This window comes from Corvus kubaryi, unplaced genomic scaffold (assembly GCF_017639235.1).
Source record: "Corvus kubaryi isolate FWS band 111438036 unplaced genomic scaffold, C.kubaryi_AGA036_p1.0 37266, whole genome shotgun sequence".
Classification (NCBI taxonomy): domain Eukaryota; kingdom Metazoa; phylum Chordata; class Aves; order Passeriformes; family Corvidae; genus Corvus; species Corvus kubaryi.
Window position 1 is genome coordinate 2,620,282 of NW_024581081.1, and position 25,681 is coordinate 2,645,962.

General features: G+C 40.8%; 1 long non-coding RNA gene across 1 annotated transcript in view; it reads left to right on the forward strand.

Moving 5' to 3' along the window:
• LOC121663146 overlaps window positions 1-25,681 on the forward strand; it is a 70,477-nt gene that overhangs the window by 903 nt on the left and 43,893 nt on the right. The window lies entirely within an intron of this gene.

Below are 25,681 nucleotides of genomic sequence, written 5' to 3' on the forward strand. Positions count from 1 at the left end.
TTGTAAACAACAAAACATTTTATGAACAGAGTAGGGAATATGGATTGTCATGTCAGGACTCCAGATTACTTCACTACTTACGGTAAAGCGCTGCAAGTCTGGATTTGAGAGGTAGCTGGTATCATGCTGCAGGGTCTTGACACAGCAAACAAATCTCTGCAAAAATGGAGACACCTTCCCTGTGACAGGAGTGCCACTGCCTACACAGCTATTGGCAGTTTGTAAAGCCTGTGTAATCGGTCATAGGGATAAACGACAGAAATATTTCTGGATGCAGCACTTTCCTGCTGATTTCAGGATCTTCCTACAAAGTAGTATGAGCAGCCTCGCCAAATCAGCTCTTGAATGTTCCCTTCTTCTTGAGACCTCTCCTTTCTTCAAAAAGGAACAGTATCTGTCAAGGACAACTAATCCCTATTGCTTGCTCTCAGGGGGTCCTTTCATGTGGCAAGAAAAGACCACAGCTTAGCTGAGTGAAAGTGGGCTGATGTTCTAATTTTGTTCTTCTACTTTCCTTTTGTTTTACAATCTATTTAGGATTAGAAACTCACTTAGCAGATGTAATTCTCCTGAAATGGAGTTTCTGTCAAAAAAACCCCAAAAATGTCATGACAAGGAACAATCTTAAAAAGTTTGACACTTCTTGTTTCAGCAGTCTTTAATGGAATAGTGCTTAAAAAAAAAAAAAAAAAGACCATAAAATTGCTTTGTTTTGACATTTACCAAATGAAACTTTTGGACCTTTTGTGTCAAAATGGCATTTTTCATTTCAAAGTGAACTAAACTAAAAGGAAACAAAGTTTAACAAGAGAACTAAACACCTGGAGAATGAAGCATGTATTTCATTTTGGATTGAATAGTTTAGTCTGAATTACTCCATCAAGAAACCTAGAATAGCTTACTGTAATCAGAATGGCATTTTCCTGATTTGTCAACAGAACAAAAATAATAAAACCATCTCTTATACACCTCAGCTTTAAGCTAAGGACAAAATAAACATTTTTTAATTTGATTTGCAGCAGCAGCAGGACATGGCAACATAGCAAAAGAGCTGCCTAAGATGCTTCTAATTTCTGTGGTGAGTGGGAACAGGTCAGTTGCAAAAACACAGCAACAGCTTACCCAGCCCCACAGCTTTTGGTGATGTGAGAACTATAGCTGCGGATAATAAAGCAAACAGTAAAAAAAATTAGTCTACAACTAAATTTCTGAGCCAATAGGCGGTACCTATAGCCACCAAATCTTTTCCACTGTTGTATTCTTGCAGTGAAACACAGCCCTAAGAACTTTAATTTTGTTGCTGAAGCCCTGCGTTACTGACCTGGTCGCCTCAGCTTCCTTGGAGCTCTTATCACATGCCCCTCAGTGCTGTGGCTGCTGCCCATGTGCAATGAGCCTGGGGGCTAAAAATACCCATTACAAATGCTGCTGCATAGCAGGAGCATTTTTTTCTCCGTATGAAATCCCTCCATGTGGATTGTGTTACCATCCCACCTCAGCTAGCACATGCTGTCTGGGATTAACTGGCCCATGAAACTCAGTCCTGGTGGGGACCAGGGCAAACCCAATTCTGCCCACACTCCAGAGCTCCCCTTGAGGACATGTGGGAGGCCCAGATGTGCTCTTCTCAGCTGCCTCTTCTGGGAATTGTTCCTCACAGGAGTCAGCATCTATTTTACTTCCCCTCTTCAGGTATAGTCCAGACTTGGCAAGAGGTGGCCATCAGTGTCCCCCTCCCCAGTCCCCATAGTGACTTCCCCTTCAGGCTCCCTGGCATCTGTTGTAGTTCCCTTGCTTAGTGCTGTCCCACAAACTTTCATGTGAAGACTTTTCTCCTTTCTGCTGGAAGCCTTTCACATCTTTGAGGAGATGGGAAGGGGACTTGGTGAGGCCTCTGCCAGGAGTATCTAGATAGAGCAGGGGACAAGCATGTAGGAAACTTACCTCTCTTTAGGTTATCCCATCCAGATACTTTTCACTCCAGACACTTTGTCACACTTTGTAACTTCTTACCCTGTAAATCTAGTGCAGTCTTACCAGCATGAGTAGAGGTTCCTCTTTTATCTGTGCATGAGGTCAACATTTGTAATGTAATCTGTCCTTGCCATTGTGTGTGTGTGTATGTATAAAAGTAGCCATATATATGCCTATAAACTAATGAAGTTCAGCAACTCTATGAAATTAGGAACATACATGTTACTGTAGTAGCTTGAAAAAATAAGTGATGCAAGGCTTAGCCCTTTCAGGCTATCCTTTCTTGTTGCAGCAGTTTCTGCTAACAGGGTGGCTGAAGGGATTGGGTTTATGATGAAGTCTTGGCTGTCTGGTTGAGGTGTGACTCCATCCAGCAGTGCCTGCAGCTTTCTCCCATCAAGAACAGTTTGTTATTTGTGTTATTTCTTCCAGACAGAGACCCCTCACAAACTGTCAGACCCTTCGTTGTGAGCTGAGGTTCCCTTTACAAAAAAGTTTGTGAATGGGAGTATAGGAAAGATGGTATTTCTTTCTTTCTTGTAGTTCAGGGCCAAGGTAAACTGGCACCAAGGGCACAGCTGCACTTCCCCTGCCCTGTGCAATGAGGGCTTTGGGATCCTGGATATAATTGCAGCATGTTTCATGGACACTATCACTGGGTGTATAAAAGAGCAGTTTATTACAGCAAAAGCAAAATGCTTATAGCATGGTGCCTGCAGTGAACTCACAAGGATGGCTGGATTATTAAGGAATGTAAAAAGAGCCTTTTAGAAGTGTCACTCCTACACACTAGGGTACAGCAGGAGGTGCACAGCAGCGGTCTGTGTGTCTCTCACAGCGGGGACTGTTGGCACAATGGCTTCTGTTTTTGCTGCCTGTTCAGTATTATTTGTTTTATGTTGAAACTGTCAATGCACTTAAAGAGATTATATATTTTTCCCATGGCATAAACAAAATTACTTGCATTTTGCAAGGAAAGTAATGGTAATGAGAAGTCAGGCTTCAAGGGGAAATGATAGTAAGTTTGACAGCAAGGAGGAATAAATCTTGTACATTCAACTTAGTCCGAGCTGACTGTCATTTCCTTAAATAAATTAATAAAGTCAAGTCCCCATGTTGTTACCTTATGAGGATGGGGAGAAGAGGGAATGAGCTGTGACCTTGTAGCGGGCAGTGTTTTTAGTAGGTGATCTCTTACCATTAGCTCGAATCAAGCTTCAAGCAAGACATGAGTTTGGTGGTTCTCCTCAGGCTGATGTCAAACTTTTGCCCTCCCCCTTCCATCTATTACCTTGCAGCAGCCCAGAGCTAGACATGATTACAGAGACAGAGGATGATGTAAGGACTCTTCTGAAGCCAGCTGGGCTTAACAGGTCACTTCGGAAACATCTCCAGCCCTTCTCCCCTACCCGCTGTCACCCCTCCCACCCCCTGCTGAGGTGTGTAGCCATGAGCTAGACTGAAATGGGGAGGGGGAATCATGCTGTTAATAACTCTGAATCTCTGCTCCCTGGAGGATGCCGAGCATTTGTTTATCCTTTGTTCCCAGGGGACAACATACTCTATGTTACAGCCATTTGTTGGTTTGATTTTTTTTCCCCACCCAAATACAGAACAGTGGCAGCTGAACTGCTGCATGAGAATAGCATTAAAATGTGTAATGCACCATAAATAAACAGAAATAGACAGCCAGGAAGCTGTGGTAATCACTGCTTTGATGTAGCATGAATTATGATGTGTGTATATATGTGAGCGACTGTGTGGGGGCGGGGTTTCGGGGTTTCAGGGTTTCATGTTTCTGGCTGTGCTTGTTTTGACTCAGCTGCTGTTGCTCCGAGAGGAGAGCGAAGCCTGCCTGTCATTTACCTATCTCCACCTTCGCACTGACAGCTGTGCATGTCCCTTGACTCAGAGGAAAGGGATCTCAACCTCCACTGCCCGTTCCCTTGGAGTTCCTCCCTCCGCCTCCTCCCTGTCCCCTTTGCCCCGGTAGCAAGCCAGAAGGGGTAATCCTGGCTGTCTCCCAGAACCGGGTCACTCCTCCTGCAACCTAGAGAGGATCCTCTTACATCCTGGGCTTCAACATCACCTTCCAGGCGTAGCTGATTTATGTTTCTTGGGTTTACATTAGGCTGTTGGGGTTTTTTTCTTGCTGATTTCCTGCTGCTACTGGGATAGTGAAAAAGGCAATGGTTGTGTTAGCACAGACAGGTGAAGTTATTCACAACTCGGTGTCATGCTTCCCTCAAGATACCGAAATTAAAAAGATGGCTGTTGCAGCTTAGTGCTCTGAGATCAGTAAGATACACACAGTAGGTGGAAAGAGAGGAAAGCCAGCAGAAAAAAATGTAGCACGGGTGTCTCCTTGTTGATTATCTCCTATCAGCTTCCCAGGGACTGCTTTAGCTGGCACAGCAAGCTGCTTGTTTGGAATTATCTCCTGCCCATCCCTGCTACAGCAGCAGGACCGCTTATTAAAACAGCCTAGCTTTCTTTTCGTGCTCTTTGCATTAATTTTTTACCTGGAGCCAAAAGCCTCCCTCTGAAAAACTTGTTTGGTCTGAATAGCCACAAATGAGTCTAACAGTGCTTAAGTGCTGCTCGGGTTCAATGAATTCTCTGACCTTATGATAATTTAGGTGTCACAGGGCACCAATAAATGCCAAAAACTGTCTGCCAGTCTGTAACTAGCTGCATAACCACCGCCGAGCGCTGCGGTGCTCAGCCAGCCTGCGAGGCCAATTAATGAGCCTTGAGCAGCAGAGTCCCTCCGGCCCTGCGTCCCTCCGCGCCCTCTCGCGGCTCCCGGCCGGAGAGCGGCCGCTGCCCGCCCTGCCCATCATCCCGCCCTCCTGGCTCAGCTCCGGGCGCTGGGCTGAAAGCATCAACTAAAAGGTTCATTCTCATACAAGAAGCTCCGTTTCCTAGCTGGGGTGAGGCAAGGAAAGCGCAGGGCTTGGCTCTGCTGTGAAGGAGTTGTCTTGAGCAGGCAAAAGGTTTACGAACCCAGAAAACTGGGAGCACTTAAATACCTAAAAATTTTTCAGCCGAGTCAGTCAAGTCTGACCGGCTTAGAGAGTCCCAGTGAACTGCTGAGCACGTGCAAAATTTTCTTGCAACGGTGATAAACTGACGTAACCAAAGACCATGCAGAAACTATCCGAGCGAAGGAGTGGTTTTCAGCTAGACAATTTCAATGGGAATTTGGTGTCTAAATATCGCCAAGCATCCAGAGGTGTATTTTTCTCATTGTTGTCACTTAACACAGTTGCACTTTATTTTATTATAATTTTAGCAAAGAGGAAAGGTTGTACATTAAAGTCTTTCTACATATAGGGACTGCAATACATCAAAGCAAGAGGAAGCCCTGCAATTTTTCTCTGAGGAATAAAGGTGCACCTTGGTGGAGCTGAGTTAATGCTCTAACTAATCTCTCCCTGACTCAGCAAGGAACTGAGGGATGTGTTTAACTTTATTTGCAAACTTTAAGAAGTTTGTGAAACAGATGAAGCCTTGTTGCTCTGTGGCATAGCTTCACACTAATGGATGCATTAAAAAATGCTGTCACAGCGCACCTATATTGCCACACATGGTAATTAGTCAAATTGCAAGACAATTATCATTCCAATGCTGAGATTGCTGACTTGCACTTGCATCACAAATGCTGGAAACACCTTCCTCATTCAGAACTAGCAGGCCTAATTCTGTATTATGTTGTAGCTCCATTGCCCTCCAGCAACACAAAAGGTCTGAAGAGGCTAGAAATAGCCTCTGGAGAGCAATCTCTGACATAAGATGTTCATCCCAGCCCATCTGTTGGCATACCACAGCTCCTCAACGCTAGCTCACTCCAACTGTCTCACAAACCTCTGCCTGGGGCCCTTGTTGGGAAGGGGCCATGTGTTTGACACGTACAAGCAGAGAGCAGGAGCACTGCCTAGCAGTATCTCAAAAGCAGCTTATGGTCCTAGGGGCTAAATTGAACTCAGTTCAGGAGACAATAATAATTCATGAAGCGCCCCTTCCCTCACTCCTATCCTCCAAATAGCATTTCCTCCTCCCCTTCTGTTCACTGGCTGTCCCCCAGGAGGTCCTTGCTAGCCCTTCCTCCTGAAGAGAGGTTGAGTTGGAGCAGGGGGATGGTGCAGGACTAGGCAAGGAGCCAGTGGTGGTGTATTTTGGAGATGATGATAAGCAGGAGAGGGAAGGGAAAAGTAGGCTGTGTCTCCTTCATCTCAATGACCATCTCTGTGCACAGAGTGGCAGGATGAACCCTGGGAAGCCCATGGTGAGCCAGCCCCTGTTTTTGGAGACAGCACAGTAAAGTGAAATATCTCTGCCTTCATTCCAATGTGCCAGCTCACAGTGAATGGCCAGAGGGTTTTGGGCAAGAGGTGGGACTCCTTGCGTTTTAGAGTCACCAACAACTCCCTGACTTTTGCTCAGGACATAAATGTTCTTCTGTCTGGTCTTTCAAGTTGCCTGTGGCTCTGTCCTCCAGTGGGACTGGAGCTGTTGGTTCTCTCCTGCCGCGAGGCCATGGTGGCCCTGGGCTTTCCAGTGCTGTCGCTGAAGTGCAGAGCAGAAGGTTTCCCCGCTGTCCACCCACCATGCATCAACCCACCAAGTACCCACTTCTTCTCTTCCTTCGTTTGGATGTTGCTCTCAGCATAAATCCTACTTCTGTTATACACAACATTTTCAAAAAAAACATTAGATAAGCATGAGAAAAAGGCACTGCCCTTGACTTTAGATTACTTTTCAGTCGTTGTAAAGATAGGACTTGATAAAGTAACAATACAAAATGGCTTCTCCTGAGTCATATCTCTTTTTTCATTAGATTTAGAGGCTCAAACCACCCACAAAGAACACGAGAGTTTTTAATGCTCTTTCTTGATCAGAGGAAAAAATGAGCATAAGGGGATTCTGCTGTGCAAGAGTTATTTGACAATACCAGCCTGATATAATAAATTATTCTACTAATTTCTGTAAGTATGTAAAGCATATGTAAACCACCCCAAATGTCAGTATATTCAGACTTCTTAGAGTTTTTAATTTCTTTTGCATTGCAGAAGAAAAATACATTTTTTAAAAATGAAAAATTATTGACACTTCTGTTCTCCCCAGCTGAATTAATAGAAGGTTTGTCATTGTCTTAAATGAAGTGAGAATCACACCATTGCAGTCCTGTTTAGTGTCATAAAGTTGTCAAGCTGCCAGTTTCCTGTTGGCATGTTAATGGCTTTTTTATGATATTCAAAGCAGATAAATTATTTGTGTAGTGATTTATTCTGTTTTGCAATTAATTGCAGTCATTGAAATATGTTTTATCTTACACTGGGGTTTTATTTTATATGATGAGGTCATTATATTTCCATTTTTTTGGTATTTGAGAGCTTTACGTTTGCCCAAAAGATGTAAGTATGGCAGTTAATGACTGGATGCAAATTCAGTGTTCTGCTTTCAGGAAGTTTATGACATTCAGTCAGTGTCTTTGCTGAGCAGAGGTTTACATTTTAAGGCTTTATTTTTTTTTTAATCTTTGACATACTATTGCTAGGATTTCAGATAAATCCAATATTTTTGCACTCCACATTTTTTTCTCTTATTTGCTGTTTTTTTCATCTTCAAGGAATAACAAGAATGAAATGTGTATATAAAACCATGATACATCACAAAACACATCACATTTAGCTTTAAGATACTGCTAGCATGAAAATATTAGTAGTTATAAATCCATCTCCAAGAGAAATGACTATATTTCTCTGCATTTAACCTGCTGTTCATTAAATGGAAAGATACTTCTTCTAAATTGTCTGAATGTTAAGGTCGTGTATCTCCTTGGAATGGCCCAGTCTTTGAAGGAACATTCTTCCAGTTGTTAAACTAGCTCTCAACATAAAGCCTTTTCTACTGTTTATGTGCATGCAGATGAAATTGGTATTCACAGAGAGCTAAACCAAGGCTTATATTCTTTTTCCCCTGAAGATCTACTCTCCCACCTTTGAGATGTTTTTGCTTTTGAAGTATGGAAGCGCATGTGAATCACAGAAATTGAAAAGGCAGCCAAAATTGCAGATTTCTGGTATTTCTCTGCCCTTCATGTTTTACAGTGCTCATTGGGCTCCCAAACTTGACAGAAGCTTGGCCATTCATACTGTGAATACCTGAATCTAGGAAAGCTAGTAATCATGAAAAATAAGATGTGCTACCCTTGAATAACTGTTTATAGCGTATGGATGGGAATAGAGCATTGCATTGTGGGGAAGCTTTACTAGAGTTCCCAGGGGATGGAGTGACTCACCTTGGAATTATATCAATACCATTGGCACTGCAATCCTGTTCAAAGGCTCCACTGGGCAAAGAGCTGGGCCTAATCAAAGACAGCTCACCTGGTATAACTGAAAGCATTTCTGCTGATGCAGGTGGCACAGCTGCGAAAACACTCCTAGTTCTAGCTGTCAGTATCCTGTCTATAATCAATCTAATGTCTGAGTTTTAATTCCTTAAACAATGCGGGAGTTTTTGTGGTATTTTATAATAAATATTATTGAATGACAATTTACACCCAAAAGTAAGATTAGCATTTATTCAGGAATGCTCTTCTATTTAGTAGTTTTTAAATGAACACATAAATTAATAGATAAGCCTGTTAACAACTCTGAAATAAAATTAATTTGTTGATGTAAATTGTTACTCAGCAGGAAATTCATGTCTGCAAAATAGCTGCAGTTTTAGTTGCTGACAGTCACAGTGCCTTAAAAGTTATTTCCACAAGTTCCATGAAGCAGCTTATAGATGCTTTTATTTAATGTTGTTATTTTATATTATTCTGATGGCAACATTTGCTCTTCTTTCATAAAACAACTTCTCCCAGACACCAGACTCGTGGGAAAACTGGAAAGAAAAACAGAAAAAAGAGATCGTTCTAAAGCATCCATTCATCAGCCCTGTATCATAGGGTTAAAATTCAGAGACGATAATAAACTTTTTAAAAAAATTCTTGTCTCCAAGCTTTGGCAGGCAGAAATAGTAATTTCTATATAGTAGAACAAGTTTAGCCATGTGGCAGCAACTGATGTTTGAATGCTGTAGCAAATGGATGATCTCTGAGTTACAGAAATTAGAGGTCAGTCATTCAAATACCAGTTATTTTATTTGACTCACATAATTAGTGGCCATTACTACCTATTATGACTGACTGGTAAAAGTTTATTTACTTTTGCATCACGTCCCCAGAGCAGCACAAAACAGTCTCAACACTGATGTGTCTAGCAGCAGAAAACACTCACACTGAAATCAGAGGTGTCATTGCAGCAAGGGCAGAGACACCTCTGGTGGGGTTAGCCTGGGTGCCACTAGGGGGATGCTCTGCATGTGGTCCTTAGTGCATAACAGCTGCCTCTGCATGTACTTGTCATCTGTAGGCAGATCTGTCCAGTTTATCCTGAACTCCCAGTGCCACAGTGTGCTGCTGCCACTGCCTGAGCTGGTTTCCTCAGTTCTAGTACAAGTATGTCTGTGCCTGCTGACATCATGACTCTTGTCTCCATGAACATGCCCATGGAAACAGAAATGCACCAATCCTCGCTTTTTAAAGTGCTCGTGCAAGATTTGCAAAATTTGTGCAGTGGAGACCACTGATGAAAGAAGTTCTCTGCCAATGGAAAGAGAAAACCATAGAAGCATAAATGCAAGTGCAGGAACTGCAGCCTCACCTGTGCTCTGGGGAGTGCAGTGACTTCCCAGCTGTCCATACTAGCTTGCTCAGTGACTTACCCACTGACAACGTGATTGTGCAGATCCTTGTTTGTGAAGACAGTTCAATAGCCTCAAACGAGACTGTTTGCATAGAGGGTGGGATTTTCCTGATACAGACAGCTGAACTTCAGGAACCAAAGTCATATAAGATAGATAGTCATATGTCCAGTGGATGAAATGCTGTGAACTCAACTGCTGCACTTGGCTGGTGGGAACTTTCTATGAGGATGGATGGGCAAGGCATAGAAATAACTCGTCCTTTATTATTTTATTATTAAATAAATGATTATTTGTTATTCATTGTTTTTATTTTATTACCAGTGGAATATACGGTGAAATAAACGATTCATAAAGCTCATCTTCCCTTATCTCTGCAATACTTTCTTGGGCTCACTGGAGATATAGTTTATGCTTGTTTCTCCATTTACTGCAATTGCCCTTTATCAGAATTCAGGTTATACTTTGCCGGCTGATTCTGATAGCTGGAAGTAATGCAAAAAGGATGTTTTCAAAGTAGACTATTACAGGGAAAAGAAAGACTTTCTATCACCATGATGCTGTTTGCAAAGGGGATCTAAATTTTCTTTCAAACAATACTGCAACTGCTTAATCCTCTCACCGCTACGAATATTTATAAACTCAAGAATCTGAGTTACCTTTCCTGTCACCCCAAAACCAAACATATTGATAAGGCAATATGACATAAAAAAACAGTTTTGACTTGAGAATTTCTCCCCTTGGTAGAGAAGCAGATATGAAAATAACTTAAATAATAAGCTGAACAAAGTCAATAAGCTTCAATGTCAGGGTCATATCTTTGCCTGGTGCTAGAGGGATAGTATTTGAGGGTGACAGATGAACATACTTTTCCCTTCTGGTCTTAAAAATCTATGAAATCAGATCTCTCATCTCTGGAAAAGTGCAACCCTTTTCTCTGAGGCAGCCAGAGCTACAGAAAAGAATGTCTGACCAAGTCCTTTCAGGGCACCTTGAAGGGCCTCGAGGGAGCCGTGATTAACACCATGGTGGCTCAGTCAATGGGAGTACTGCTAACATGACACTTGAAGAGTTCAAAGTGGCCTTTGAAAGCTGCACAATGAGAAGCAGTCCTGTGTATTTTGTGAAAATTTCCTTCCCCAGCTGCTGCTGGCACGAGTCCTATGGGTTGGGCACTGGTCTGGCTATGAATCTTCAAGATGAGCAGCTGCCTTCGCATGTGTTTGCATTTACTTGCATCTGATTCTGTTGCTCTAAAAAATATGAAGGTGCATCCAAAACTCAGCCTCCCAGACCAGGATGAAGAGGAAAGTCAGCATGGTGCAGGTGGATGTGACCAGCTGCATGCTGGGGAGGAGAGGCTGTGTGGCTCCTGTCCCAGGCTCTGCACTGAGAGCAGGGATCTCCAGACAGGAACAGTGCTGGTCACCTCCTTCCTCCTGGCAGGGCACCAATTTGCAGGCGTTATCCCCAAGCAAAAGCAGATGAGCTGAGCCAGATGAAATTTGGCCAGTTCAGGTGATAAAGCACTTTGCTGCTGCAGAGCTCATTATGAACCTCACAGCCCTTTCTGGACCTAGGAGATAAACAAGGGAATTCATTAAATGCATTGGCTTATTAAGAGTGACTGACTTACCTTCAAGATTTAGTCTACTTCATTTGTTGCTCATCATAGGTAATTGTGGATGATTAAGGATATGAGGGCTATCAATTTTCCAGATATTGGGTAAACACCACTGTCCTTGGGTCTTGTCCTAATTATTTAGATTTGTAAGTTCTGATTTACAGTGACATACAATATTTTTACTTTTTTTTCTTTCCCTTTTTTTTTCACAACTGAGTTTTCAAAGACACAGCAAAGAAATTTTATTTCCAAGAAAAATTCCAACACAGCAAATTTCAAATCTTAGTTCACTTCCAGTAACAGAAATGTCTCTGGAGTTTGAGGTACAAATACAAGAGTCAATAAATAACTAGTTGTTGGAGCAACTAACCCAAAACCCCAAAAGGAGGAAAAAAAAATTCTCAGAGCAGTGAATGTGTGCTGGGTCAGCCTTTAAGTATTTACATCATCTGAGTAGGACCACAAATATGAAAAAAGTTGATGATGATCATGTTAAAGCTATGAAAATGGAGAACAACATGAAAGTGAAGAGAAATAGTTAAAAGGACTGTGAAAAATAATTAAATGCTTAAAAGGCAGCATGTTTAAACAACACAATAGAGAAGGCTATTAGAAGTAAAATACTCATCAATTTGAATGTGGAAATCCTGTCCAAATGAGGAAAATAAAAGACCAGTTAAACTCATCCTGTTGAACATAGAACTCTAATGAGGCAAGCCAAAAAAAGATTCTGAAGAGCAACTTCCTACAGGCATAAAAGTGACTAATAAGAACTTTCTCAGAAACAGGAAGCCTTTTGGAAAGTCAATGGGCTGAGAAATGATTAAGGTGCAAATAGGATACTCCAGGAAGCAGTGCTATGGTGAGAAAGCTAAATGAATTATTTGCATCAATGTTCTCTTCAGAAGAGGTCATGAAGGTTTCCACACCTGAGCCATTCTTTACAGGTTCAATCCTGAAGAGCACTCAGAAATTGAACTGTCAACAGAGGAGATTTTAAGAGCAATTCAATAAAATGAACAGTAGCAAATCTCAAGGACCAGGTAGCATTAAACCAAGCATTCTAAAGAAGTTAAAATATGAGACTGCTAAACTACTAATTTCTGAAATCACTCTTGAAAGCAGAGAAATAGAAAGTTGCAAATGTGATGCTATTAAAAAAAACGTCTAAGGAGCAGAACAGAAAAACTGCTGACCAGTAAAATTGATTTATGTACCAGACAAATTGGTAGAGATCATAGAAAATAGAACTGGTAAACACATCATTTTGTAGAGCACAAACATGCCTCACAAATCCATTATCATTCTTTGAAGGAGTTAATGAGAATCAGACTAAGGGCATGCTGCCTGATATACAGTGGACCTGGGTTTTCACAAAGTGATTCACGTCACCAAAGGGCCTTAAAGAAATTAAACAGTCATGGGATAATAAGAAGGTCCCCTCACATGATTTAATACATGACTAAAAGAAAAAAAAAAAAAAAAGATTAAGGATAAACTGCCATCCTTACAAAGTGGAAATATGGGGTCCAATTGAATCCCACACGGCCCCTGCTGGGACCCGTGCTGCTCTGAATTAGATTTGATACAGGAATGGGGATGGAGCCAGGCTATGCTCCAACTTTCTAGTTTTCAACAGTTTTATTTGATCAGGAATACAATTTAATTGGAGTACAGACTGAACAGGTTGGCTCATAGGCCTTTATGACCAGGAGACCATTGCCAGGCTTGTGTTGTTGAGATATTGTAGATTGGCAAGCAGGCTTGCAGAGAAAGGAAGAAACTCTTTCTTTCTTAGGTTAGAAACTGCAGTAATGGCAGGCATCAGGGAATATGTTGTGTATGCCTTGGACTTGACAGAGATGGCAGATATTCCACCTGTGTATGTCAAGCAAATTAAATGCTAATATTGACCCACCACCTACAAAGATACTTGTTGACTGAGGATGGGAGAAAATAAACGATTTGCCAATCTATAGACCAAGATGTCAGAATTATGATACTACAACAAGAAGCAACTTTTTATCATTGAAACATCAGATTTTCACAAATTTTTACACTTAAGCAGTTTTATTACTCTTTTGCATGAATTGAAGCTCTCTATATGTTAAATTTGGCTATCTGAGAAACCTAGGTAATTTTGTACTGCAGTTATAAGGAGATAATTGATTGTCAAAAGCTAAGTGGTCACAAGTAAAAATTATTTTCTCTGCTTTAATTAGTGAGCCTTTTCAGACACTCTGAATCCTTAACCCATGAGAACCTTAGGGCAAAACCAACCTTTGTATTGTTAGGTACACCTCTGTGTTCTTTCTTTGATATTAAATAACTGCAACATTTCTCCTTTAGAGATGTTATGGTCCCATTAAATGAGATGGTGTTTCAAAACTTATCTTTCAAATAAACTGCACCATAACTGTTGCTTACAGTGATCGTAACTCTGAACTACGAATCTATTCACAAGTGCATTGATGATACCTAGGGTTATATTTCTAAGTCTTTTGCTTGCATAACTGCTGTTTTGGGGCATGGTAGTTAGTGTGGTTGTGTAATTTTTACTTCCAAGTAACATAACAGCCTAACAACAAGTCTCTGGTGTAAGAAATACCTATATCTCACTTTCAGTGGAGCCGTGAGTAAGGAACAGGTAAATAAACCTTTGTATGGTTTGGTATCGCTTGCATACATATACACTCCCATATCTTCATATATGCTGCACATCCAGGGCAGAGGGGCAGGCTGTAGGGTATGTGGCAGGTATATGGCAGGTACTACGTATGTGCATTGTGTAATCCACCGGGGAAAACTCCCGTATGGGAAAATAATGATTTACAGACAAAAATTAGTGAAACTCCCAAGAAACCACAGCACAATGCTGTAAAAATCTACTTTCCCACTCTTGCCATGATGGTGAAGTTAGTGTAATTGAGGAATGTAATTAGATTGTCTGCTTGTGCTGTTTGGCAGTGCCTCGTGTTTTGTGGAATAAGAGGCTCTGCCATCAAATTGCTCCAAGCTCTGGTTAGAGAAACTCAGTTCACATCAGTTGACATGAACAGTGTAATGACAGGTTACACCATTGAAATGTGGAGTTAATGTGCAAGGCAATGCCAATCTGAACTGACAGTGGTTTATAGTGATGGTGAGCAGCTGTCAATGAGGACGCAAGCGCACAGAGACAGAAAACCCAGAACATCCAACAGATTCTTCTTTTACTTATCCTCCTTTTGTACTGATTCAGTGAAATTGCTTGCATTTGCAAGGATACCAGGAAAAAATTAGGTCAAGTAGCACAATATTGTCCCTGAAGTACTTCCATTGAAAGGGGTAAAATGATACCCACTTCTTTCTTTCAGGGCTAAATTCAGCCCATTATTGTTTCTGATCCATTTTGCATAAAATGAATTAATCAGTTGACAGGTTTAGAGTAGGAAGCAATTTAAAAAACCCCAAATTAAATCTGTTTTGTGATGTTCCCAAATATGCTTTAGGCTGAAAGAAACTTCTGTGAAGTCTCTTTCTATCTTTTCCTTGTTTGTATAGTCTTCCATAGACAAGTGTTGTCGATTACTGTTGATAATATGATGCTGGAGGAGCAGAATTTTGGGTTGAGCTGTTAAGTCCATGCCTATATGAATGGTGAAAGGGCAGCACCTTCCCCCCATACACAATTTCTGCATCAAGACTGGGATACTAAAACCTAATGACTTAATGTGATTCGTATGTTTCTGAGAGACTAGGGAACTACAAAATGCCAAGGCAAACAGCTGCCTGAACGGGTATCACATGGCTGATTTTTCATAATTCTTCTTCTCTTAGTGTATTTGTTAATTCCTGTCCCAGCAAGACTATAAATGAAGCTCAGCTGACCAGTGGGAATTGAGAACAAGCACTGAGTTTGTAGAAGATAGACTGGATCTAGGGAACAGAACATTTCTTCTGCTTGGACAACGCTCTTACCATCAGTGGGATGAGGTGAACAGATAATAAGTACAAATCTTTGCTAATGTAACCATAAAGTTTTACTGCTAAAATTGAAAAGGTCAAGCAGTGCAAAAATCAATCTTTAACTTGGCTTCATTCCACAGCTGGAGTATTTTCTTTTCTTTTTTACGTCATTAAATGTGTCATGCAATATATTCCTCTTTGACGCTAAATGTGTATGATAAGTATACAGGGCATGAATTGTGGTAGAAATAACTGTTGCCATGGGAACTTTAACTTTTGCATATGCCAAGTTTGACTCTGTAATTGTGAAATCATATGACTGCAATGAATGGGAGGGTGGCACATCCCTCTGACCCATCCCTTTGAAGCAATCCTCTCTTCTCTCTTGTGTACCTCCCTACCAGCTCCATGCTCCCATATCTGATCCACAGCAGGTCCCTACACCAGCTTAGGGAAACACTGGAGTGCTCTTCTGCCTCTCTTTGCCAGAGAAGCCATTGAGTTTCTTCCTGAAACTGTCCACTTCCAGGTGAGCCTCTAGAGGCTTGCAAGCAGGATCAGGTCTGACCTATGCTGCCTTGTTCAATGAGTTCATTAACACGTGTTTAACAACACTTATCAGTTCTTTGGCAATTCCAGATGCATTTTGCCTTAGCCACTCACAGCTACAGAGTAATGGACCTATTTTATATTGCGAAGAGCCAAGGTATTTATTGTATGTCAACTTCTACTGGACACAGCTAGAACCTGGAACTCTACTCCAGGAGTTTGAACAAAGTTATTTGTTCCCTGAGCATTTACGCCCTCGGTTTCCTAGAGAAATACACTGCACAGAAACATTCTTCTTTTAGGCCCTTTCCCTAACCTAGTCCTAAAATGGGAATTGCTGTCTTGCTGAAATTCTGATACAGCAGTGTTTGTTTACTTCCAGATAGACCTCAAACTCTGAAATATCAAGAGCATGAAATAGATCTGCAGAGTGAAACATGTTTGTAGATAACAAAACTGTTCATTTAGTCAGTCTGAAGAGGCTCGTCACCTTGTGGGGATTTTTTCCAGTATCTTGTATTTTTTTTCTTTCCTGTGGCCCAGAATCTCTGGCTGAAATACAGCTCCTGAGGGATCTCAGTTCATAGTGGGGAAAAACCCAAACTCTGTGTCCATTGCACAGTTCTGTGGACCTCTTCTGATGGGAGAACCAAACAGAAGTGATATAGGAATACATTTTCCTGGGGAAATGCAAAGCCACTGTTGAGACATTTTGATACAGGCTGGTGAGGTAGCCTGGATGGCTCTACAACCTCTGTGTGTTCGAAGCACTTGGTTCTCACCACTTTTCTGTCCAGTGATTTTTCATAGCTTTAAATTCAGGAGAAAGAGGAGTGGAGGAGGGGAGGTGTGGAGAGAGACAAGGAAAGAAGAAAAAAAAGAAGGAAAGAAGGTTTGTCTGTCTCTCCTCCACAATACACACAATTCTCAAAGGAAAGTGACAATCAACAGAAATTGAAAGGTAGCTTCCCAAGCAGCAGCACTGTGTGCCATCTCTTGATGAACAAAGAGTTTATTCTTTCCCTCTTGGGATTATCATCCATGCCAAATATTCTGGCATGTTCTTGAGCCTGCTATCCAAATAATATTCACGTACTAACAGGAACATTTGTCTGTGGGTAATGCTCTAAGTTATACTGCTGAGCTTTGCAGGGCATGAGAATTTTCGATGTTGGAAAGAGCATAAAAGGCCACCTCCTCTCTCTGCGGGCAAGCAGAGACGCTGCATTCTCTCCATGTAGGCTGTTCTTTGTCTTTAGTCCAGAGATTGTCTTAGGTCCAAGTCAACCAAACAAAAGCTGATTATCTCACCTTTAAATAGAGGGATTACGGAGAAGTTGAAACTGGGTAACCGATCTCCAACTTGAGCAGCTGAGAGCGATAACCCTTCAGATGAAACAAATTTGATGGAAGAAAGGGAAAAAATTTCCAAGTTGAAGATTAATGCAGAACCATTTGACTCACCATTAACAGTTATTTGTATCTGTATAAAAAGGGAGGACAAATAAATAGCAATTTTAATTCCCTCTGGAGCAGCAAACCTCCTTTTCCTCTAAAAAATTCACCATAAGGGAAACTTTCTTGAGAAGCATTAAAAAGAAGAAAAATGACAATGTCAGCATTGACATCTTTATCTTTTCTCTTCGCACAGCCCCACAACAAATGTTTTGGGTTTTTTGTTAAAAACATTTATTTCCTCATACTTATTGTTGATGACTTGAAACTAAATGGGCTGCAATTAAATTCTTGAAAATACCCTCCCTGGAGCAGTTCTCTGCTAGGAATACTGTAGAACAGGTCCCAAATTAGTACCAAGAAATTCTCAGCAGAATTCGCATATTACAACTGTGTAAAGGTAATTTTAAGCAACCCTTTAATTTTTCCAGTCCTTGTTTACTTGTGCTGGTATCCTGAAAATTATTTTTCATCTTCCATCGTAAAACACGAGGCGAAAACACTGCTCTTAGCCTGGGCTTCCTGAAGGAGATTTGGTGGCTCCTGGGTTTCCTTGGGGCACAGGAACATATAGCCTTTCCCTCTGTCTGACCATAGTGTCTCCATAGTCTGTGTTGGGGGAAATTTGGAGTTATTTCAGCCTTAGTGTGCTCACAAAGGGTTTTCCTATGCTGGTACAAACTCCCTGAGTTGCCATGTTGCTTTGGCCTAGCAGAGAGATAGAAGCTAGTTTTTGACTTCAAAATATACTAAAACTGAAAGCAGTTTTCTGGCATGACCACACTCACACTGTTTTGGACTCTGGAATGGGTACATCATTGAAGATCATAGGGATCAAGAGTCCTGGAAGTAAGATAAACCGGATTTTACAGCAGTTTTTTTCTGTTCTCTATCTAACTCACAAAATTTAATACTTGGAACTGTAACTGCTGAAGACAGGTTTTTCACTAGACCAACGTATATGGAAATGGGCCTGATTCTGCTTTAAGCTGGTGCAGTTTCAAGGAGATGATCCTGATTTATACTCCAGTAAGTGAGAGGAAAATAATTTCTATTACATCCATAAGAGTGCTCATATTTTAAAAGGGCTAGAGTTTTATGCTGTCATTTTAGCCAAGACAAATAGATTTTCTTGTCACCCATCCTCAGAGTCCATGACAGCTCAGAGTTCTTTTAGATGGATTTTTGAGTTGGGGAAGGATTGGAACAAGCTATGAAAACACCAGAGAGTGTCTTTACCTTTTCCTCTGGTCTTCTTTATATCATCATAATCTAGATAAAACAGCAGTGCACAGCATGAGTAGCATTTTGATGTCATTCAGGCTACCAAAGAAGTGGAAGATACAGCTTACTTCAAAGTGCCAGACATGCACTGGCAAGATTAATTTACAGCAAAGTCAGAAATCTGAGTAGGTTTGAATTATGCTCCTCTGTAGTATGAAAAAAAAAAGAAAAATATTGCACTATGGAAATTGATGTGGCATAGTGCACAGGGGAAAGAAAAAACATTTTCATTCTACTTTACAGATAGAATCAAAGTCTAGTGTTAAGCCAAGCTAGTGAGAATATCTAACACTGGCTTTAGAAGAGAAAATAATTTGTCTTCCCAAGTCAGGCCAAATTCTACTCTTAATTGTTATGGAGAAATACAGATTTACACCTGAGCCAGTAAAAGCAGGATGAACTCCTTTTCAGCATGCAAGAAGAGAAGAGACACAGATCACTCTGCAAAACAGAAGGAAAAAGTGCAAAGTAATTTTCACCACCAAAACACATTTCCTCCTCCAGTATGAAGCACTGGGGAGCAGCAATCAAAATTGATTGTTCCAGTTAAAATTCTACATCATGATGTTGCAGAAAAAGCAGCATGATGAGCTCAGCTTTTCTACAACGTGTCACAAAAAATATATGCAGGAGCCTGTTAAGATTAAAGAGTTCTTTGGCACATCATACATTCTCTTGATTCATTGTGCATCATTAAAATTTCTTTTTTTTAATGATGCTTTGTTCATTTCATGGACAAGCCATTAAATTCAAATTATATCTTGAAGGAAGTTTACTTCATTTAGATCTTACCATGGAAACCTCTCATGTATTTGTATTTCTAATGTGGATGAATGGGTCAGATCTTAATAGCAGTTAGACAGGTGTGATAGTCATAGATGTATCAACAGCACTACACTTTTTTGCTTTACCAGTCCCTTTCTACCTTTTCTGTGAAGAAGCTCCAAATATTTATGTAGATATGTAAAGCAGAGTGATAAAAATGATAGAAAACCTTTTTTTCCTCCAGCTCCTGAGCCATAATTTTATGTTTTATTTCTGATTATGGTGACGTTAAATAGTCAGTAAAACAAGTATATCTGCATCACACAGTGCATAAACAGCATTTTGGATGACTGTCTAAGTTATTTAAAACTTTTCAGTGGCATGATATTTAGAATTGTAGAATTTCTTAGAAATCCCTTTCCTTTTTTGACTCTTCCGTGGCAGCGATTTTTACGAGTAGGAGGCTAGAGTTGTGTAATCAAATTCATTACACTGAAGTAGAAAGTCTTTATTTGCCATTAATTTGAAAATAAATTATGTCACTAGGTCTGTCCCTTCATTGAAAGATAAGGATTTTGTAACATTAAATAAAGGGCAAAGGTGAGTACACAGTTGGAGGCTTGTGCAATTCTTGAGTCTTCTAAATATGATCACAACTTCTCTGATCAGTTTCTGACTTGTGCTCCCCCCATGAATCCTCCTTCTCCCCCTTCCACCCTTACCTTAGGATTTGTCTTATGCAAGTAGGACAGCAAATCTGCCTAGCTCAGAAATGAAAGCAGGTTTTGTATATATATTTTTTGACAATAGAGTTTCTAGTTGGAGCTTGTTCAAACCCTTGCTGGGTTTTCAGAAACCAGTGACAGAAATGGCTTCTGATTCATGGCCGTGCTTTGTTACCTTTCAAAACATTTGTGCTTGTAAGCTCTACTGTTGCTGGCTATGTCAGTGTTTACTACATGCAGATGCCATTATGCGAGGTATTGATCTTCTTAATGTGGAAAGGAGGAGTCTAGCATCTTGCAGGATCATGCCCAAACCCTAGAAACAGTCTTACTTCTGCTTTCACACAAGCCTTTGATGCTGAGCAATCTTTGTGGTAACACTAGGATTTCATTTTATCTTGCCTGTAATTTTTATTTATTTTAATGTTTTGCTGTTTGCTGAAAGTCCAGTAAGATTTTGCATTACAAAGATAAACCTTTCTCTACCATTATATGGCATAATTATGTCAGGAAATAAAAACATTCCAAGGTTGCTTTCCAAGATGCATCAAAATGTTAAGCAGGACTGCACATGAATTAATGATTTCATTTGATACATAACTGGGATGTCAACTCAGCCTTAGAGAGTCAGGGCCTCTAGGAGAAAAACAGAATTACCTGTACTTATGCAAAAATGTTCTGGAGATCACCTGAAATAAACCCAGTAGCCATTTTGGAAGAAAAGTAAAAAGCATTCTCATCCTTAGCTAGTAGACCCCTCTAGGGAAATTATGAAAATGCATGAGTAACTCTCAGCCCAGAAGGTTGATAAACATAGCAGTTCTTCAGATAGACAATGATTTTTATTCAGGTGAAGAAAGTCATGCATATATTCTCCAAACTATCTTTAAATAAAACCTATGTTATAGTCACAGATCCCAGTCTTCACCTTAGTCATGGAATAGTGTCTCTCCTTAGAATCAGTCTGGTGTATCCCAAGTAGCTTAGTAGCAGTAGGAGCTCAATTACTGTCCTTGGCTTTAACCATTATAAAAAGAGGATTCTCCTCTGAACTACAGTCCTTCCCTATATATTCATTTTGTACAAGATGCATTTCCACCTGGGAGCTGCTAGTAAGCCTGTCTTTCATAGTACAGCAGATAATATAGTCTCTGGAATGTGCCTGTAGTCCTAGGCAACACTTTGGAAAGGGCATCTTAAATGTCTGTAGTTAGGCAGATTATCATATTCACAATATTCCTAGACTACACCTACATGAATGATAAGAACTTCAGTCTGTTTCTTCAGACAGAGCTTCATCAGTGCTTTTCCTGTAACATCCTCATCTGCTCCAGAATCCAGCTCTTCCACATCCACTGACAGACCTGGATTTGCCCTTGACACAGGTTGGTGTATTGGTACCAACTTTGATATGCTTGCAAGGAGATTGATCGTGACATCCCCATCAGAACTAGATGCTGTGGAAGGTATTCTTCTGGCAGAGTTTCAATACGCCTCAAATCTTGTCAATGTGGCCAGTAAAGAAGGAGTTTGGCTGTGTTGAGCACATTTTGGGATGGGATTCCTGTCTCCATTCAGCTTTCCAAATCACAAAGGCAAAACCATAACCAACCTGCAGATCTGTGTTTTGTTTAACACTGTGAATAAATAAGAGGTCTGAACACTTCCTGAACATATGTAGGGCAAATATTTCTCTTCTGGGGAAAGATAGACTTACCATTTATATACTGAAATTGCTTTTCTCGGTACTCAGGAAACACCTTCACTATTGATCATACATCGTAAATTGTGCCTCTGAGATGAGATGCAAAGAGCAAACTATGTGAACATAAACACATGTTTAGGCACAATTGAAAAGAGGGCCAGTGTTTGGGGAAAATGATCATTTTAAATTATGATGTGCTACTGGCACTGATCTGGGATATCACACCAGAGTCAGACCACCTGCTCCTCCTGAGATTCATTGGCCTGGTCCTCATTTTCATAAATCACAATTTGTATTCCTTTTTAAGACCATCATCTAATACACACATTTCAGTAAAATCACCAGATCTTAGAGACTCAGGGGAGCTTAGAAAAAAATCATAATAGCTTGTTTCTTGCTCTTAGATTTCCCAAATGTGCTTAATTTCCTTTTTCAGCACCCAGAATGCACATCTTATTTTACTACTAACTGCTAGTCAGAAATGAGCTTTGTTTAATTCAGTGGGCTTTTTTACAAAATGTTAGAGATATACTAGACTGTTTTATAATCCTTATGCTGTGACATAAATATTTTTGCGAGTGTACTAAAAACCAGATTACTTCTCCCCCTCTCTGTGGCGTCAGAGAAAGTTTTCTGTATTTTTCTGAATGTAGTAATGCCTTCCTATTGTTTCTGAGGCCAGTGGTTACAGACACAGTCACTCATACACACACACACATGCACATATACAGACTTGCAGATGCTTCATACAGATAGACTATCATACAGATAGCCAGCTTTCCAAAAACTCAGTCTGCTTTTAGAGGCCTGGATTAAAGGACTTTTCATGGAGATTAAAAATCTGAAAAAAACACAAGTAGTAATTAATCAAAATAAAAGTGAATAGAAAACCTCCAAGTTGGTGTAAATTCTGAGAAATATTCCTTATCCAAGTCAAAACTAGAAATTAAAATCTGCTCTACTTTTGAATATCTCTCATTCAGAAAAATAATACTGATGTAGATGTCTTGGTTTGAAAGTACATGTTTTGATTTATATTTGCTAAAATCTTTTTGAGAAAATTAACTGAGAAGTCAACACGGTCCCAGAAATAATTCCAAACTGAAGAACACAATGTTTCCTTTAGTGAGGTTGAGACCTGGGGTTGAGAACATAGTGCTGCTTTCTTGGTTAGGTTTCTGTTCGGAGTTAGGATTTCTGTCTGAAGGGGTACCAGGGTGGGGATGCTGGTTCCTCACTCCAGACTGGCCCTTGCCTCTGTGGCCAGTGATGGCTTAATGAAAGTGCACTCACACTGTAAAGAACAGATGATAGAAGTCCAAGCTGTTCCCATCTTAAAATGCCCTGTGCATGCATTTTGCCCTCATGCCTCATGTTCTTATTTATGCTGCAGTTCAGACCAAAAGCAAGGACTTAGGATACCAACTGGCCCACAGTATAAGATCCACTCCCAACACACAGGTCTGAACCTCTCGTAGGTTTTTTTCCAGGAAGAAATCCAAGTCCTTCTCTTCTTCTGAACATACTCTAGCACTGGATTACACCTGTGGTGAGGTGGTAAGACCACAAATTATCCCAAACCTTGTAGAGCTGTCAGGGTCACACTGACAGAGAGGTGCCTCTGTTGCCTCAACCTAGGCTATACCAAGCCTTTGACAAGAAACCTTTATAAGGATGTGCCAGCCACACTAGATGGGCGTGTATTACTGGGATTAGTATGTCATTGTGTAGTGTTCTACAGTGGTTGGAGGTGTATAAATGGTTTTTATGCATCAGAAAAATTATTCCCTGTTAAGACAACTATGGAATGGTACACCTTTTTCCAGAGTTTGATTCGAAGACCACCAAAGTCAATAAGAGTCTCAGTGTTACTTGAGAGGTTTAAATCTGGCTCATTTGGTGTTTTTTCCCCTCTGTCTGCTTGGATGTAAATTCAACAAAACTGTGTGTCTTTTGCATTGGGAAATCTATTCTCACAGCTAGAGGTCTTTTCTGTTAAAAAAGACTAAGCTTGGAAGAGAAGAAGAGTCTGGTCTAGAGAACAAAGAAAATTCTGCACTTTTTGTGGAGTTTTCAGCAGTCCAGTGAATGTTTTCCTTTTGTTAGAGTGCCAAATATGTGGTCTATTGCACAAGGCAAAATATGGCCCTCTGCTCTCCTTTTCTAGAGGACACTACCTGTAAGGTATGGCACTTCCTTATTTTCTTGGAAGCCCTGGCTATATATGAAATCAAACTCCAGACCATATCTTTAGTGTACGATTAATGTGGGAATTCGGTGGAAGGTCTCGATCTCACATGAAGGAAGATCAAGCTGAAGCGATCCCATGCTAATTGATGTGATATTGTGCAAGACACCTTCAAATTTCTCTGTGATGCCATTTTGTTCCATCAACCAAAATAAAGTTATCATGAACTCTCACAGCCATCTGTAGCATATTTTTTGATGACTGTGCATCATTGGTATGCATTCCCAGAAAGTGTTAAGTATAATAATTAACAGGCCTGATTCCGCACTGAAGTACCTAGGAGGATTTCCATCAGCTTTAATGAGAGTTGAAACATGCCTTAGCTGAGCTATTTGGGGAGGGGGAAGCTTTCTAAATTCCATATTTCTCTAGCTCCGCAAAAGGTTCTTTGGGGTCACTGTCTGCTCTGGGTGAAATGCACATTTCCAGCCACAAACAAAAGGACTGCTCATCTCACCTGACAAAGCATGTTGGCAAGGTAAGGAGACAATAAAATAAACTCCATCCTCTCCAGTTCTCAGACTATTTGTTCTGCTAAATCCAGGAAAAAAGGACATAGTTTGTGACATAGCCAAAGGCTTAGTAACTTAAAACTCCTTTAGTCCCAAAGGCCTTGACAAAGAATAAATGCTGAATTCGGGGATGCCTACTCCTTCAGTGGTTTCCTGCTTTTGTAGCAAAGAAGCTCGAGCCCAAAGAGATCATTTAATAGCAACTGGGGGCACAGGATCCCTGAGGCTGTGGAAACCAGGGATAAAAGCAATAGTAGAGTGTGAGTTATCAGGCAGGATTATAGCCATATCTCCAAACAAAAGAGATGCTGATAGTTATAGGAAAGTCTAACAGAAAAGAGAAGACCTGTGTCTCATCCTCACACAGAAACTAAGATAGATTTTTTTGACAATGCCCAGGAGAGGAAGTTCAGTCTCAACACACACCTAAATTTTCCATCTGCCTCACCAACAGCAGTTGTGAGCCCCCTCAGCGAGCAGCAGGGATGGAAAATTTGACAGGACTTGTACCTGCCTCTGTTCATCCCACCAAGGCTGCCTCAGTCTCTTCCACACTCATTTGCAAATAGCCAGCTGCCCTGAAAGCCTCAAGTGTGTCTAGACATTGGCTAATCCCTTCCCTTGTGCCAGCTGGGTGACATCAGCATACTGAATATTGCTACAAATCTCTGCACGAGCCAGGTCTCCTGGCACACATTATCAAGCGCCTTTCCCATGCTACTTTGCTGGAATCACTGCAGAAAGAGGAATGCTGCAATGGCTACCTGTTAGGGTCTCTCTGGAGCATGAAGGTGACAGCTACAGAGAGCAATTCTGTGCACTCATGAGGCACTCTGAACAAGTAATCAAACCTCATGGTCATGGCTATCCTCGTCAAGGAACTACTGTGGATTCTGTTTCTTTGTCTGTACTCAGCAGGAGTTAATCTAGATGTTCCAAACTTTTCGTATCATTGATAATTTCCTTTTGAGGTCTATAATCTTTGATCCCATCCAAGTAAACCTGTCAATTCAGGAAGTTACCACTTGCCACAGTGGTGAATTCAGTGATCTCCTGCAGTCTGGCTGATTGCTTACCACTGCACAAGGCTGTCAGAATCAAACAGGCTGCTGAACACTTAGTTCCTGAAAGATA